Source organism: Hyla sarda, chromosome 5, assembly GCF_029499605.1.
Source record: "Hyla sarda isolate aHylSar1 chromosome 5, aHylSar1.hap1, whole genome shotgun sequence".
Lineage (NCBI taxonomy): Eukaryota > Metazoa > Chordata > Amphibia > Anura > Hylidae > Hyla > Hyla sarda.
The window spans coordinates 203,244,467-203,262,681 of NC_079193.1; positions in this window are offsets into that span (position 1 = coordinate 203,244,467).

Below are 18,215 nucleotides of genomic sequence, written 5' to 3' on the forward strand. Positions count from 1 at the left end.
TCGCTCCAGGTCTGATGACTCATACTTGCATTGAGGGGGCAGATCATGATGTCACATGGGGGCGGCTCCGTGATGTCATGATACTCTGGCCCCGTGATCGCTCCGGAGGCTGATGATAGCCGGGTGCTGCATGAAAGATTGCAGGGGTCCCCAGTGGCGGAACCCGCGGTATCAGGCATCTTATCCCCTATCCTTTGGATAAGGGGATAAGATGTCTTAGTGCCGAAATACCCCTTTAATATTAATGTTTCCACAGCAGCACCTGCTTGGCCTCCTCCTCACTCTTAAAATGTGCACATTTCTAAGCCTGTCATCAAGGAGCAAAACTAAAAGCCTCAAAGTCAGAAGCGGCAGATGACAGACACACTTGGTAGCAATGATAGCCTATTTTCAAAATAGATGTTCTGAGGTCGAAAAACACCAATACCAGCAAAAAAGATACTCTTAACCAGTTTACTGCTGAACTGATGTACATTCAAGAACAAACCTTACAGATGTATTAGAGTGAGACATTTCCTTTAACGCTTTCCTTTTGGAATCACTAAAGTTCTTCCAGTTTCATACAGGTGTCATATTATGGCAGCAAGCCCTGGTCTGACAGCTGTCAATATGGGTCAGCAGAATGGAAAGATGTTACTGTATTGTGCCCGTATGAAACTGGAATTACTCTAAGTTAAAGGGAATGCATCAACCAAACTAAGTGTTTATGTTTAACAAATATATCAATGAACCTTTGTTTTCCAAATATTCTTATATTTGTGTTTTCTATTTTACTATCTACGTTAATTAAAGGAAAAATCCGATGCCGCCCCCCCCCCAAAAAAAAAATGAATGCCATAATGTAGCCCATTAAAATACCTTTTGATGGAGCCCTCAATCGTGTAGAAGGGCCCAGCCGTTTTTGCGTTATGTGCCTGGCCTGCGCTGTAAAAACTACATCTCCCAGCATGCCCGCTCGTCACATCCGGCCAGCTCCTGCCTGTATCTCCCCTGCTCGGCCACCTCCAGAAATTATAATAAATCACGCCCCCTCCACGTTTGCTGAGCTGAGACTATGGCAGCTCAGCGCATATATGAATATATTAGTGGGGGGGAGAAGCCGACTTGGGGCTGGGAGGCCGGCAGAGCCCGCAATGACTCTTGGGAGGTATGAGTCACCGGGCTAAGTTGCCGGCGGAATAAGCGTTCGAGCGTCATCAAATGCAGGTAAAGTGCAGGAAAAATGCAGGAGAAGATCGGGAAAGGGGCCATATGGAAAGCGCAAGTATATTAGAATACTGTATAACTTTGCTTGATGCTTCTTTTGCCCCAGAAAAGATTTGCATCGGAGTACTCCTTTAAGAATCCTGATATCTTGTAGTTTATATTCTGGCCACTTGGGTTTACAATAAAATGAAACTTCCTGTTCTGTAAAGATCACTTTTGAGAAGTATTCTTATTATAACAGATAGTCACAGACAGGAGTATAGTGAAAGGTGATGCCAGTACATACATAACACATGATCCACCTTTCTTAATAGCATAGACCTCCCCCTGCCTGTATAAGGACATCTACATAGGTTACAAAGCATGCCTAGAAACATCTACCATAGAAATGAATAGGGTCTCTGCAACTCTATTGTGTCTATTTTTATACATAAAAAATTAGAGTTCAAACAACACTTACTGTAAATTTAAAAAAATATTGGTTACCCGACAGGTATTTTTTGCATTGGTATATGATAGAGAGACTAAATAGTACAATTACTGCAATTTTTGGATATATACTCGAGTATAAGCCGACCCGAATATAAGCCGAGGCCCCTAATTTCACCCCCAAAACCCAGGAAAAGTTATTGACTCGACTATAAGCCTAGGGTGGGAAATACATCATCCCCCCATATCATCATCCCCCCCGTCATCATCCAGACCCCCGTCATTAACACCCCCGTCATCATCCCCCCTTCATCATCACCACCTGTCATCATCACTGCCTATCATCATCCCACCCCCCCTTCATCATCACCACCTGTCATCATCACCCCCCCTTTCATCCTCACCACCTGTCAATCCCTTCATCAGTGGTCTTCAACCTGCGGACCTCCAGATGTTGCAAAATTACAACTCCCAGCATGCCCGGCATGCTGTCGGGGCATGCTGGGAGTTGTAGTTTTGAAACATCTGGAGGTCCGCAGGTTGAAGACCACTGCGGCCTTCGTCATCATCCAGACCCCCCTTTAGTTTTCTACTCACCTCCTCTCGGTGGGAAGGAAGGGTGAGCTGTTCCGGGCCATCTATGCTGCAGGGACCGTCTGGTGGGGAGAGTTAGTTGTTCCGGGCTGTCCATTTTCACCGGGGGGGCCTCTTCTCCGCTCCGGGCCGGCCCCAGACTAGTGACGGTGCCTTGACGACGACGCACAGGGATGTTCATGGGCAGGGACGGACGTCCCTGTGCGTCGCCGTCAAGACAACGTCACTAGGCCGGGGCCAGCCCAGAGCGGAGAAGAGGGCCTCCGGGTGAAGATGGACAGCCCGGAATGACTAACCCTCCCCACCGGACGGTCCCTGCAGCATAGATGGCCCGGACCAGCTCATCCTTCCTTCCCACCGAGGGGAGGTGAGTAGAAAACTAAAGGGGGGTCTGAATGATGACGAAGGCCCGGCAGTGGTCTTCAACCTGCGGACCTCCAGATGTTTCAAAACTACGACTCCCAGCATGCCCGGACAGCCGATGGCTGTCTGGGCATGCTGGGAGTTGTATTCTTGCTACATCTGGAGGTCCGCAGGTCCGCAAGACCACTGAGAAGGGATTGACAGGCGGAGAGTTCACTCGAGTATAAGCCTAGGGGGGCGTTTTCAGCACGAAAAATCGTGCTGAAAAACTCGGCTTATACTCGAGTATATACGGTAATATTTTAATCTTGATGTAAATTATCATTGCCATTTATACATACAAAAAATCTTTATTGTGCTTGGATGATTTGTATTTGTTGATTATATAGCAACCTATAGTAGCCCCTATTTTTGTACTGCATGCCCATTGTGTCACTTCTCCATTACTGCATATAACATGTTTTTTTAGTTTAATATTTTCTCAATAAAGATGATAATATATTTTTTTTAAATGTAGGTGTTGTTTGAACTCAAATTTTTTATGTATAAAAATGTATGCTTGGAGTTCCCCTGTTGCTGACAGGACAGCATGCACTCCCTTATGGGTGATGATGTCATGATGACACAAGGGAGACATTTTTGCAAATTACTAGGACTTTATTATTTATTTTCTATTGTGTCTATGTCCATAAGGCTTGCTGTAAAGAATATGTCTTGAAAACAACTTAGGTAACATGGCTGCCCCATAATAATGTACAACAAAAATTAAATTAAATAAAATCGTGCAAACAGAAAATGGAAAATAGAAAAATGTATTTTTGCATCTGGCTTTAATTTTTTTAAAATCTCTTTAAAATAGGATTTTCTCCAGTTCTATATAAAATCATATCATGTGCCATTTTAAACACTGGTTTCTTCCTATGTGGCAGAAGGCAAGTTCACCTCCCTCAGACACCTCCTCCTCCCTTGGTAAAACTCTTGATCTTCTAAACCTGAAACATTGATCACTGCTGCATCTGAATATATTGCAGGCCTGGGAATTAATGCAATACTTTTCTGGAAAATGACTTCTCAAGAAACTGTTGAAAAATGACTATATTTGTGTAATGATATGGCATATTTCGTTGTTACATTACTTAAATTAAATGATACATTTTTCCCTTTTTCAACAACAGGAAGATCATTTATATAATATAGGATAAGTACTGTCTTATGCGGTATGATAAGTATCAGATTTTCATAACTTTTCTGATACATGATATCATTTTATGACCATCTCTGCAAAGATATCAATCTGTAATTAATGTTGCTTCTGTCACTTGAAGTTTGATGCATTGCTTGCTATACAGTCGGAGAAGCCTCCATTTATTAGAAACCCTCGCTGGAGTGAAGAATATCAAGAGTGCATCATACTTAAAAAAGACTCTTGCTTAGTAACCATAACTCCAAGAAATGTATAATCACAATTCTAATAAGCCTTAATTCAGGTGTATATTAGCAGGTTTGGCTTACGGGTAAAACATCTTGTGTCATGACAAATCCTAGGTGAGATTACCACCTTCTTCCATTGGCATCACAGATAGACAGAAATATATCAAAGTGACTGCCAGACAGTTAAAAGGGAATACAAAATAAAAAGGATGTGTCCAAGTACTGCTGGTGGCAGGTGTCAGAACATAAGCATCAGCAGGATCAAAAAGGAGCTTTTCTCTGTTGCTTATTAAAAAGGAAAAAGAACCTCACATTTCTATACTCACCATCCCAGCCTGCTGTGAGTTCCCTATTCTGAGCTTCGAAACAAATCCATCATAGTTTCTTTTTTTTACAACATTCCATGTACCACATTTAGTCTCCTGGTGCCCCATATAAGTCGACTCTTATGCTATTCCTTTTTAACTGTTGTAATTGAGAGGCAGCTGAGCTTTCATAAAAAATCATGTATGTTACAATGAAGAAGTTATTTCTGCACCTCTTCAAACTTTCTTCTTACCTTCTGCAATGCGCTTTTGCTCCTGCTGTCTCAGAGGATGCAAAGCTGTAATGTTTTCCGATAGCTGTTGAAAAAAATAACCGCCAACTACACTGTCATGTTAAGCTTCTTTTAGTATGCTTGTTCAACGCGCTTGATCTTTGTTAATTCTCAGACATCTCTGCTGATTCCTGTTGACATCCAAATTGCCGTTCACGCTCCTATAATTAAAAATGTATGCGGCTAATAATTTATAACTCTAGGAGTAGATATTAATCATGACTTTTCATGGCTATGTATTGTTCAATAATTCTTTCAGTATTATTAATGATACTAATAGGACACCAGCAAGACATTTTGGATAATATGGTTTTAAATCTTTCCTACAAAGGCTTAGCTGCCTTGAAGGTTATCTGCTTAGGGAAGCATACCTTGTTAAAATATGACCGGGCTAAATAATTTGCTTCCCTGCTTCCGCCTGTTTCTTTATTATGGAGCTGGTAACTTCTTCACACAACATAATCTTGCCATTTTCTTTCCTGCCATGAAGTCTAATCAATGAATCGTCATTAACCGTGCTGTTGTTTTCATACGATGAGTGCCGAGTGAATACCTGTGATTGATTATACATTCTGGCGTAGCTCTTGTGCTCCGGAGTGGCCCTGCCACTTATCAGCTTTACAATTTGAAATGAACATGCACATGTACAATACATGACATTCTGAAACACAGAGCAATTAGAGCCCATATTCCTTTGCTTTAGCCGTCAATATCTAAACACTGCATTCCTGTACTAACAATGAATATAATAAGAATTACCTATAAAGCTTAAAAATATTTTTTTACTCTTGCATGTCCCCCTAAAAGTTACAGGTTTATAAGAAGAGATGAGCAAACTGAACCTGTAGAACCCAAGTTCGTTTCCTCTAGTACTTTAGCTTTATCAGAACCTGCTAAAATAACATGATCCACATAGCAGAAATGAGAAGGAAAGGCCACATGACCTCAGGGAATCCCATAATGCCATTCAAACAGCTCTGCCAGTCAATTAGGAGACAGTATAGAGATGAGGTCAAAGCTTTAAAAAGCCTATGCATATAGCTTCAGTAAAAAGGTATGTTTCTGAATAGCTGCAAGGTAAGTTAGGCTATCCTGACATCATCTCACTAGTGGTAGGCGTGGTGGTTAGAGGCACCATGGTGGATATCACACTATAGAGGCACAGCGGCCAGCACTGCTAACACTTGTATCCACTTCAAGACTGGACCTCTAGAGCAAATAACATCAGTATCAATCCTGGCATGGAATCCAGTATACAATCACAGATGTGCTCGGTGATCTGTACAATTACAGAGGTGCTGTTTCACGCCAATCAGACAACCACACAATTTACAAAAAAAGCTGGTCAGACGAAAATTACCTACAGAAAGAACAGACACAGAGAATGGGACCAAACCCTGCACCAAACCTCACTGTAAACTCTGCCAACATATCTGCACCAAGATGGAAGCCACCCACAAGAACAAGACATATAACATTAGGGGTCTATACTCCTGCACATCCCCAAATGTGGTCTACATGATACAATGCACCAAGTGTGACATGGGATGCTATATTGGTGAAACCAGCCGGAAACTCAACGAAAGGATGAATCTGCACAGACATTCCATCAACCGCCAAAAAGAAAATGACTACTGCACCCCAGTTGGACACCATATTACTCAAACAGGCCACTCCATACATGACCTTACAATCAGGATACTGAGAGGGAATTTCAAAAACACACAAGAGAGAAAGACATTTGAAGCCAAAATGATACTGTTTTTTGACTAGAAAAACAGGGGAGTAAATGTGGATTTGAGCTTCTTATCTCATTATCAAAATGTCTTATAGCCTGTACTATACTGTACTGGATTCTCTTTTGCATCTCACTTTGTCCTGCGTAATTACTGTCTCTCCCCTGCTCCCCCCTCCCTCCCCCCTTTTCCTCATCCTTATCTATTTAGTCTTATTCCTATAGCAGGACAATTTATGGCCCATCTTAGTGTGAATTCTCCACATCTATTGTCTTAACCCCTGCATATTTGTGAGATGTAACCTGTGTCTTCAGATTTTCTCCTTTGGCTCAAGTGTCAAGAAGGTGGAGCTTAGCTCCTTATTTGTAGCAGCATTGCTTCCCTACTTGTCCCCTCTTCCCTCCCTCTACTCCCTAACTGCTGTACAGGGCGTCAAGCCCTCTCTCCAAATCCTCTACGATACAGTGGAATTTAAAAAGGACCTATAGCCAATCCCAAAAAATTTAGATTGTCATATCATTATTTAGTTACGATTTCCCTAATTACATATCTTAGGGTTTATAGTTTGTCTCACAAATCGGAGAACCAGTCAAATGGATGTGAATTGAAATTATAGGAATGATGGACAGGATTATACAGTCAGGCGGTGTGAATGTTTTACATTGAGGGGCGTGTCTGCCTCATATACACCCCCTGGATGTATAATCCATCACATGATAGTCACTCCCAATATTAAAACTAAGTTTCTCCCCATCTGACTGATTCCCTGAATTGTCAGAGAAACTATAATGCCACTTATCTAAGGAAATAAACTGTAAAAAGGTGTTTGATGAGGCCACAACCCAAAGCTATTTATTTAATAAAAATACTATGTTATTTCATACGGGGGTTGACCACAGGTTCTCTTTCGGCAGCTCAGTCATTCCCCCTTGACACTTGAGCCCAGATAAAAACCCAACAACACAAACAAAGGTATGATTGATATATTTTCTGATGGTGTTTGCAACTCATAGCATAAATATCAGCTGAGAGATTCACTTTAAATGGCTATTCCGGGCAAAAAAAATGTTATCCCCTATCCAAAGGATAGGGGATAAGGTGTCTGATCGCAGGGGGCCCGTCGCTGGGACCTCCGTGATCTCCCTGCAGGTGCTGAATCTCCGGTTTCGGAAACCTCCAGGTTTCCGGGACTGGGGACGTGACGTCACGCCCTCTCCATTCATGTATATGGGAGGGGGCGTGATGGCCGTCACACCCCTTCCCATAGACATGAATAGAGGGGGCGTGGTGTGACGTCACGTCCCCAGTCCCGGAATCCCGAAGGTTTCCGAAACTGGAGACACAGTCCCCGCATAGAATGCGGGTGCTGCAGGGAGATCGCGGGGGGGTCTCAGCAGCGGGCCCCCAGCGATCAGACACCTTATCCCCTATCCTTTGGATACCAATACCCCTTTAATAGTGAGGCCAGTACAGTACATTCAGATGTAACAAAGTTGTACCAGATGATATAACACTTAAGTAAAAGAATTGTCTCATATTCATTATTATTCTTGTCTTACAAAGTCGCCCCTGGATCTACCTTTTCTCCACACATTCATATGTATGATTTTCTACAATATTTATTTAAAAAGTGATTTTCTCATATTTGATATAATGATTGACAGAAGTTAAAGAAAAAAGCTGAAAGGGGAATACGGAAGGTGATGGAAACTGATAAGAACACTTGAGGGAGAAGAACAATCAAACGTCTATTTTATTATTCTTAAAAGGTAAGATTCAAGTATCTTTCTGGCATTAATGTAGCTTACCTTTTTTTAAAATAAAATAATAATTTTTTTTTTCTTTACAGTAGCTTTAATTCATATGAATGTTGTGCTACCAAAGGCCTTTCTCACTTTTAGTCCTTGTAGTCCTAATTATCATGGGGTTGTAACATTAACATAGTTAATAAGCCATCACAAGAATCATCTAAAATAACATGTTATACTATACATGAACATAGAACCCTGTAATGCTTGACTGACGCTTCTTATTAATCTACAAAACATGTATGGAATAGAATTTCAAGGCAGGGTTCTAATACATATGTATAATTTCACTGCAGATGAAAATTGAAATTCAGAGAATATTCATAGGTCAACGGGGTCTTTGTTCACTGCAAATAAATATGATTTAAACAACTCTCTCATTGATAGAATGCAAATACAATTACTTTCCTTCTATTGAGGTAGAATAAACAATTTTCCTTTGATAATCATAAAATAAATGATCAGTGACTCAAGATCACAGTTATTACACGAGTACAGTAATGGAGTCATGATTTATTGCATGTCCATCAAACCCGTAGCTTCCTTGTAACTGCATCATTGGAACCTCGGTAGGAACTTGATTTATTACCACCAAGCCTCAGGCTCCTGGTTACTAACTAAACATATAAAACAAATCTAATACAGTCAAATATTTTTCATACAAGGGGATAAACATCCAAATAGATTTTTATCATACATAGAGCTGGAAGAAAAGATTAAAGCAATGTTTCCCGAACAGTGTACCTCCAGAGGTGGCAAAACTACAACACCCAGCATGCCCGGACAGCCAAAGGCCAAGAAGGCCTCTTAATGATGTGGGAATACCCCTTTATATTGTAAAAAGGTAAGTACAAGTAGATACATAAACAGATAAGCTCTCTCCGCAACAATGTTTGTGCAGCTCTCACTCAAGTTAATGGGAGTTACACAAACTGTTTTTGACTTCTCAATCACTTCTGACAAACACACCTCTTGTTTAACCCCTTAAGAACCTTAATGTGCGGTAAAAAAAATTATATTTATTCCGTTGGCTGGTACGATTATTGCAATACCCAATTTATATAGCTTTTTATGTTCTTTTCTCTTTTCACAACAAAATGCTTTTTTTTTTCTTTTCTTTTTTGTGTTGCTATGTTCTGACTAGAGATGAGCGAACTTACAGTAAATTCGATTTGTCACGAACTTCTCGGCTCGGCAGTTAATGACTTTTCCTGCATAAATTAGTTCAGCTTTCAGGTGCTCCCGTGGGCTGGAAAAGGTGGATACAGTCCTAGGAGACTCTATCCTAGGAATGTATCCACCTTTTCCAGCCCACGGGAGCACCTGAAGGCTGAACTAATTTACGCAGGATAAGACATCAACTGCCGAGCCGAGAAGTTCGTGACAAATCGAATTTACTGTAAGTTCGCTCATCTCTAGTTCTGACCTAATGCATATAGGGTTGTTCTATTTTCATTTTTTTTATGTTTAGTAGTAAAAAATCACCAATGACCATTATATATATTTGGCTGGGGATGAAATGTGGAGTTTAACTCCTTAAGGACTCAGCGTTTTTCCGTTTTTGCATTTTCATTTTTTCCTCATCACCTTCTAAAAATCATAATGATTTCAATTTTGCGCATAAAATTCCATATGATGGCTTATTGTTTGCACCACTAATTCTACTTTGCAGAGACATTAGTAATTTTACCCAAAAATCCACGGTGAAACGGAAAAAAAAGGAATTGTGCGACAAAATTGAAGAAAAATTTCATTTTGCAACTTTTGGGGGCTTCCATTTCTACGCAGTGCATTTTTTGGTAACAATAACACCTTATCTTTATTCTGTAGGTCCATACGGTTAAAATGATACACTTTTTATATAGGATATTGTCGTACTTCAGAAAAAAATCATAACTACATGCAGGAAAATTTATATGTTAAAAATTCTCATCTTCTAACCCCTATAACTTTTTTTTATTTTTCTGCGTACGGGTCGGTATGAGGACTCATTTTTTGCGCCGGTTTTTATCGGTACCATTTTTGATCGGAATTTTTAATCGCTTTTTATTCATTTTTTCATGATATAAAAAAATCACCAAAAATACGCTATTTTGGACTTTGGAATTTTTTTGCGCGTATGCCATTGACTGTGCGATTTAATTAATGATATATTTTTATAGTTCGGACATTTCCACATGCGGCGATACCACATATGTTTATTTTTATTTACACTTTTTTTTTTAATGGGAAAAGGTGGGTGATTCAAACTTTTATTAGGGAAGGGGTTAAATGACCTTTGTTAACTTTTTTTTTCACTTTTTTTTCCAGTGCTACAGCTCCCACAGGGAGCTATAGCACCGCACACACTGATCTCTTATGCTGATCCCTTCAAAGCCATAGCTTTGCATGGATAAGCGAGATAGGGGCTCGATTGCTCAAGCCTGTAGCTCAGGCTTGGAGCAATCAAACCCAGATCAGACGTGACGGAGCAAGGTAAGGGGGTCTCTGCCCACATCCTAGCTGATCAGGACATCGCAATTTTATTGCGATGTCGTGAGGGGGGTAGCACTGTAGGAGAGGAGGGTAGCACTGTAGGAGTGTGGAGAATGGTGGGGAGGGGGTGCTTAGGACTGTGGAGGATGACAGGGGTGCTGAGGACTGTGGAGGATGACAGGGGAGTGCTGAGGATTGTGGAGGATGACAGGGGTGCTGAGGACTGTGAAGGATGACGGGGGAGTGCTGAGGATTGTGAAGGATGACAGGGGTGCTGAGGACTGGGAAGGATAACGGGGTGCTGAGGACTGTGGATGATGACAGGGGGATGCTGTAGTAGTATAGAGGATAAAAGGGGGGGACAATGTAGGAGTGTGGATGATGACAGGGGGGCTGTAGGACTGTGGAGGATGACAGGGGATCCTGAGGACTGTGGAGGATGACAGGGGGCTGCTGTAGTAGTATAGAGGATGAAAGGGGGTGCTGTAGGAGTGTGGAGGATGACAGGGGGTGCTGAGGACTGTGGAGGATGACAAGGGGTGCTGAGGACTGTGGAGGATGACGGGGGGCACTACAGGAGTGTGGAGGATGACAGGGTGCGCTGTAGGACTGGGGAGGATGACAGGGGTGCTGAGGACTGTGGGGGATGACAGGGGAGCTGAGGACTGTGGAGGCTGACAGGTGGGGAGGTGCTGAGGACAGTGGAGGATGATGGGGGGCACTGTAGGAATGTGGAGGATGATGGGGGATGCTGAGGACTGTGGAGGATGATGGAGGCACTGTATGAGTGTGGAGGATGACAGGGGGCCCTGTAGGAGTGTGGAGGATGACAGAAGGGGAGCGCTGAGGGGTGTGGAGGATGGGGGACTGAGGAGTGTGGAGGATGACAGAGGAGCTCCGAGAGAGGAGATGGGCGGGGTCATAAAAGTGGAGAAAAAGGGTCTGGGGGCAGAGGAGTGTGGAAAAGAGAGGTCTAAAGGAGGACTATGGGGTCTGGCCAGGCAGAGGGGTCTGGAGGAGGACTTAGGAGTATTAAGAAGTAGGACTAGGAGGTCTGGGGGACTAAGTGCTTGTCCACACTGCAGAGATTCCACTGGTGAAATTATACTGTGAAATTTCACTTGCAGCAGAGTCCCATTGTTTTCAATGGGATTTTGCTGCCCTGTGCAAACTGCAGAATCGCGGCAGTGGAATTCTGCCTCTGGAATGAACGTTCAGGGGCCGCAGTGTATGGCAGTATTATATTCAGGGGGTACAGTATTTGGCAGTATTATAATGATTATTGTCTTCATACAGAGGATGAGGATCTGCTGACATGCAGTAGTGAGGAGCCAATTATGTCCGGGTGTCAGACTCTTCAGAGAAGGTGGATCTGAAAGAAGACCTAACATCTGGACCAGATGAAGAAGAAAAGAAAAGTAACCAGAGAAAATGTCACTGAGGTCACTGATACCATTGTGTATTCTCCTTACTGTCCCATCAGCTGTAGTCCCTTTTAGTTCTGCAGTGATGATGGGTAAAACTGTACCCCAAACTGTGGCTCTCCAGTTTTTGCAAAGCTACAACTTCCAACATGCTTGAACAGCTACAGGCATGATGGGAGTTGTAGCTTTGCAAAAACTGGAAAGCCACTTGAACCAATGGGATTTTAGACTATGAAGCCCATTTTATTTTGGTGGGGGTCCGACTGTATATATCCAGTGGGGTGAAAAGTATTTAGTCAGCCACCAATTATGCAAGTTCTCCCACTTAAAAAGATGAGAGAGGCCTGTAATTTTCATCATAGGTATACCTCAACTATGAGAGACATAATGAGAAAAAAAAATCCCATTGTCTGATTTTTTAAGAATTTATTTGCAAATTATGGTGGAAAATAAGTATTTGATCAATAACAAAAGTTCATCTCAATACTGTTATATACCCTTTTTTGGCAATGACAGAGATCAAATGTTTTCGGTGAGTTTTCACAAGATTTTCACACACTGTTGCTGTTATTTTGCAGGTCTCCTCTAGAGCAGTGATGTTTTGGGGCTGTCACTGGGCAATACGGATTTTCAACTCCCTCCAAAGGTTTTCTATGGGTTTGAGATCTGGAGACTAACTAGGCCACTCCAGGACCTTGAAATGCTTCTTTCAAAGCCACTCCTTCGTTGCCCGGGCGGTATGTTTGGGATCATTGTCAGGCTGAAAGACCCAGCCACGTTTCATCTTCAATGCCCTTGCTGATGGAAGGAGGTTTTCAATCAAAATCTTTATTAGGAATTTTTTTTTACAGTTTATTGATTACCATTTTATTTTTGTACTTTTATTTTGTTTTTTCATGGCCAGGAATCTACTCCACCAATTTGACCTAGGTGTTTTCAATTAGCAGAAGACTACATAAGGCTAGGTTTCCACATGTTTTGTTTTTTTGGGCAGTTTCTGGAAAACTGCCACTGCAGTTTTTGAGCTACAGTCAGAAGTGTATTCAAAAGGAAAGGGAAATATAATGGAAGGACTTACACTTCTCCTCCCTTATGGATCCACTTCTGACTTTGGCTCAAAATCCACAATGGCAGTTTTCCAAAAACTGCCAGAAAAAGACCAAGTGGAAACTTAGCCTAAGGGTTATCTCCAAGTGTTCAAACATTACAAAATAAAAACAGAAATGCTGCAGTAAAATACATATAAAAAAGTGTCTGTTTAAAAAATTTAGCCTGTATTGGTAGCTTTTGTCCTGTCATGAAATGGAAAATGATGAGAAAAGGAAAGAGGATCCCTGCCCCTGAGCCTCACCGTAAGACAAGCAGATGTGTTTTTCCTGCTTCTAAGCTAAACCGAACATCTTGTCCCTGGACCAGTAAAGAGTAACAAAGAGTTGAGAGCCAAGCAAGTTATTGCAATAGGAGTGGTTAACAGGGATATAGTAAAAGAGATACAAATACTCGATAATACCTAATGTAGTAATAAAAACTTGGTTAAACCCTGTTCCAGTCTAAGCCAACGCTGTCTAAATCTGTTTTAAAGTATTGTGCCTCCCTCCTGGATGTGTTTCAAGTGATTCTCAGTATAGTTGTGAGTTATAACTTTTACAAAAACATCAGCCAGAACACCTGGGGACTATCAAGGGACAAGAAACTGTGGAAAGAAGATATGTTTATATGAGAACCTTTTATATCATTTACCATTAACATCATGGCCATTTTTATTATATTGTAATATACTGAGCAATTTTAGTCAAGTTGTTTATGTCCATCTGATTCAAAAAGGCAACCCTTTATTTAACCCCTTGAAGAAAGCCAATTTTCATTTTTGTGTTTTAATTTTTTCCCTCTGTCCTTTCTAAAAGCTGTAACGCTTTACGTTTTTCATCTACAGAGCTAAATCAGGGCTTGTTTTCTTGTGGAAAACTGGACTTAGCTTTTTTTGTGGGACCAATTGTACTTTGTAATGACTCCTTTCATTTTACCATAAAATCTATGATGAAACTGAAGACAATTATTTGTGAAATAAAATTAAGGGGGAATAAAAAACAACACAATTTTGGGGGTTTCATTGTTTTTCATGCAGTACACTTTATGGTAAAATTGTTATTCTAATTCTGTGGGTCAGCACTATTACAATAATACCTAGTGTTAGGGGTTACACTGCGGCTAGACATGCTGGCTGCTAGCGCACCCCTATTCTGTCCCCCTGAACCAGCAGTGCCCCTATCCGCACCTCTGGATGCAGTCGCAGATGTCCGCCGGTCCATAACTCACCCTGCCTCGCTCCTGCTGCCTCTGTCTGCTGGTGTGTGCGTGGCCGCTTTCTAGGGCGTACGTACGCCGGCTCTCTCTACTGCCTTGCCGAATCTTTGTGCCATCATTGCCTTAGAGAAAATGTTCATTTGTGTCTTGCCTTGCCGTGTATCTTTGCTACGTTTCATAGAAACGTAGAATGTGTCCGCAAATAAGAACCATTTGGCCTATCTAGTCTGCCCAATAATCTGAATACTATGAAAAGTCCCTGGCCCTATCTTATATGAAGGATAGCCTTATGCTTATCCCATGCATGTTTAAACTCCTTCACTGTATTTGCAGTGACCACTTCTGCAGGAAGGCTATTCCATGCATCCACTACTCTCTCAGTAAAGTAATACTTCCTGATATTACTGCATAAACCTTTGCCCCTCTAATTTAAAACGATGTCCTCTTGTGGTAGTTTTTCTTCTTTTAAATATGCTCTCTTCCTTTACCGTGTTGATTCCCTTTATGTATTTAAAAGTCTCTATCATATCCCCTCTGTCTCTTCTTTCTTCCAAGCTATACATGTTAAGGTCCTTTAACCTTTCCTGGTAAGTTTTATCCTGCAATCCATGTACTAGTTTAGTGGCTCTTCTCTGAACTCTCTCTAGAGTATTTATATCCTTCTGGAGATATGGCCTCCAGTACTGCGCACAATACTCCAAGTGAGGTCTCACCAGTGTTCTGGACAGCGGCATGAGCACTTCTCCCTTTCTACAGCTTGTACCTCTCCCTATACATCCAAGCATTCTGCTAGGGTTTCCTGCTGCTCTATTACATTGTCTTCCTACCCTTAAGTCTTCTGAAATAATTACTCCTAAATCCCTTTCCTCAGATACTGAGGTCAAGGCTGTGTCAAATAATCTATATTCTGCCTGAGGGTTTTTACGCCCAAGGTGCATTATCTTGCACTTATCCACATAAAATTTCAGTTGCCAGAGTTCTGACCATTCTTCTAGTTAGCCTAAATCCTTTTCCATTTGGCGTATTCCTCCAGGAACATCAACCCTGTTACATATCTTTGTGTCATCAGCAAAAAGACATACCTTACCATCGAGACCTTCTGTAATATCACTAATTAAGATATTAAACAATATTGGTCCCAGTACAGATCCCTGAGGTATCCCACTGGTGACAAGACGTTGCTCTGAATATTCTCCATTGACTACAACCCTCTGTTGTCTGTCACTGCCTAATCCACTCAACAATATGGGAGTCCAAGCTCAATGACTGCAGTTTATTGATAAGTCTTCTATGTGGGACAGTGTCAAAAGCCTTACTAAAATCTAGATATGCGATGTCTACTGCCCATCCGCCATCTATTATTTTAGCCACCCAGTCAAAAAAATCAATAAGATTTGTTATAAATATAGGTTAGGAATTATGTTAAAACAGTAAAACAAAATCACAAAGTCAAAAACACACATTTGCTGATATTTCCTTAGGACACATCCCATTTTAGCCTTAAAGGGGTATTCCAGGCAAAAACTTTTTTATATATATCAACTGGCTTCAGAAAGTTAAACAGATTTGTAACTTACTTCTATTAAAAAATCTTAATCCTTCCAATAGTTATTAGCTTCTGAAGTTTTCTGTCTAACTGCTCAATGATGATGACACGTCCCGGGAGCTGTGTATGATGGGAGAATATCCCCATAGGAGCTGGACAGCTCCCGGGACGTGAGTCATCAGAAAGCAGTTAGACAGAAAACAGCAACTCAACTTCAGAAGCTAATAACTATTGGAAGGATTAAGATTTTTTAATAGAAGTAATTTACAAATCTGTTTAACTTTCCGAAGCCAGTTGAAATATAAAAAAAAAGTTTTTTTTCAAGCTTTGATTTTTCCTCCCCGCCTTTTAAAAGCCGCCTAATTTATTTTCCCATCTTCTGGATGACCAGTTGTACTTTGTAATGACTTTTTTTTATCTTACCATAAAGTGTATAGCACAACAAAAAAATATATATTTTCTTTTTTGTGCAGGGAAATTGAGTTTTGAATTTTAAGAGTGTACTTTACGGTAAAAATGACATCTCTTTATTCTGTCGGTCAATACAATTAAAACAATATCCATGTTTACATAGATTTTCTATAATTGTACTGCTTTTAAAAAAGTTAAACTTTTTATAACAATATAAGAATGTTTAAAATAGCTGTATTCTTACTCTTTTTTTCTTTCTCTATAGATAATTGGCTGTATTTTCTCATTTTTTGCACCATGATCTGAAGTTTTTTCGGTACTCCCTCAATTCATGCCTATGGGAGGGGCCGTGACGCCCTGTCTCAGTCTCTGGAGCAGCACCCAACACAGAATGTCGGGTGCTGCACGGAGATTACAGGGATCCAAGCGGCAGGACCCTTTGCATAGGGGATAAGATGTCTAAGGCCGGAATACCTCTTTATGTACCAGGCCACAGGGCGTACATTTGCATGCAATATCTTTAAAGGGATAAACATCAGTTTTTTACTGTAATGATAATACAAGAAGTTTAAGTCATAGAAGCCATTGTACGATTCTAAGGCAGATGTCTGATATGGTTGTCTAGCCTAGAGATGGAGAGTATGATCATTTATAGAAAACTATTGTATATTCTTGTATTTTCTGATACACATTTCAAATACTCCCTGCAGTTTATACCCATCATTGCTTACCTTTGTACTGTATATGACTTACATTGTATAAAAATCATGAGCATATAATTCCTTTAGTTACCTGTCATCTGCTTTATTACATAAGTGACATAGTAGGCTACCGTGTAGAAAACTAATTTTAAGGTACAATGCCATGTATTTCCCCAGCCGAGCTGATTGCTTAGTACACACAGTGGAAGATCAGCATGAATGCGGCATTGCCACCATGAAAAATGACTTTGAGATTTTTGTCATAAATCATGCTAGTTAATTGAAGTGCTGAGTTAACCTTTGCGCATCACCACATGGTTTCACATCAATACAGCCAACACAAATGAATTACAATATGATGCCTGATATTACTCTTTTCAAGATTTCGTTGTTGTGTCTACACTTCAAAAATCACAGCTCAGGGAGTATTATAGTAAAGTCTTCCAAATCACGGTAAATTTTTCAAATACCGTATTTTTCGCCCTATAGGACGCACCGGCGTATAAGACGCACCCAATTTATAGGTGCAAAATCTAAAAAAATAAAGATTTTGAACCCAATAGTGGTCTTCAACCTGCAGACCTCCAGATGTTGCAAAACTACAACTCCCAGCATGCCCGGACAGCCGTTGGCTGTCCGGGCATGCTGGGAGTTGTAGTTTTGCAACATCTGGAGGTCCGCAAATTGAAGACCACTGCATAGGAGGTAATACTCACGTGTCCCCGCCGCTCCGGACCCGTCACTGCTGCCCTGGATGTCGCTCCATCGCTGTCGCCGTGTCCCCGTCGCTCCGGAACGTCTCTGCTGCCGGCCGGGTATCCCCGCTCTCCGTCGCTGCCATCATGTCGTTACGCACGCCGACGCACGTATGCGACGACGTGATGACGAGGAAGGAGAGCGCCGGCCATACAGGGGATCCCGGCACGGAGCAGACACCGAGGAGGCAGGTAAGGTCCCTCCCGGTGTCCTGTAAGCACTAACCCGGCTATTCAGTCGGGCTGTTCGGGACCGCCGTGGTGACATCGCGGTGGTCCTGAACAGCCCGACTGAACAGCCGGGTTAGTGTCACTTTCCCTTCAGAGGCGGCGGTCAGCTTTGATCGCCGCGTCTGAAGGGTTTATACAGGGCATCACCGCGATCGGTGATGTCCTGTATTAGCCGCGGGTCCCGCCATTTATGGCCGCAGGGA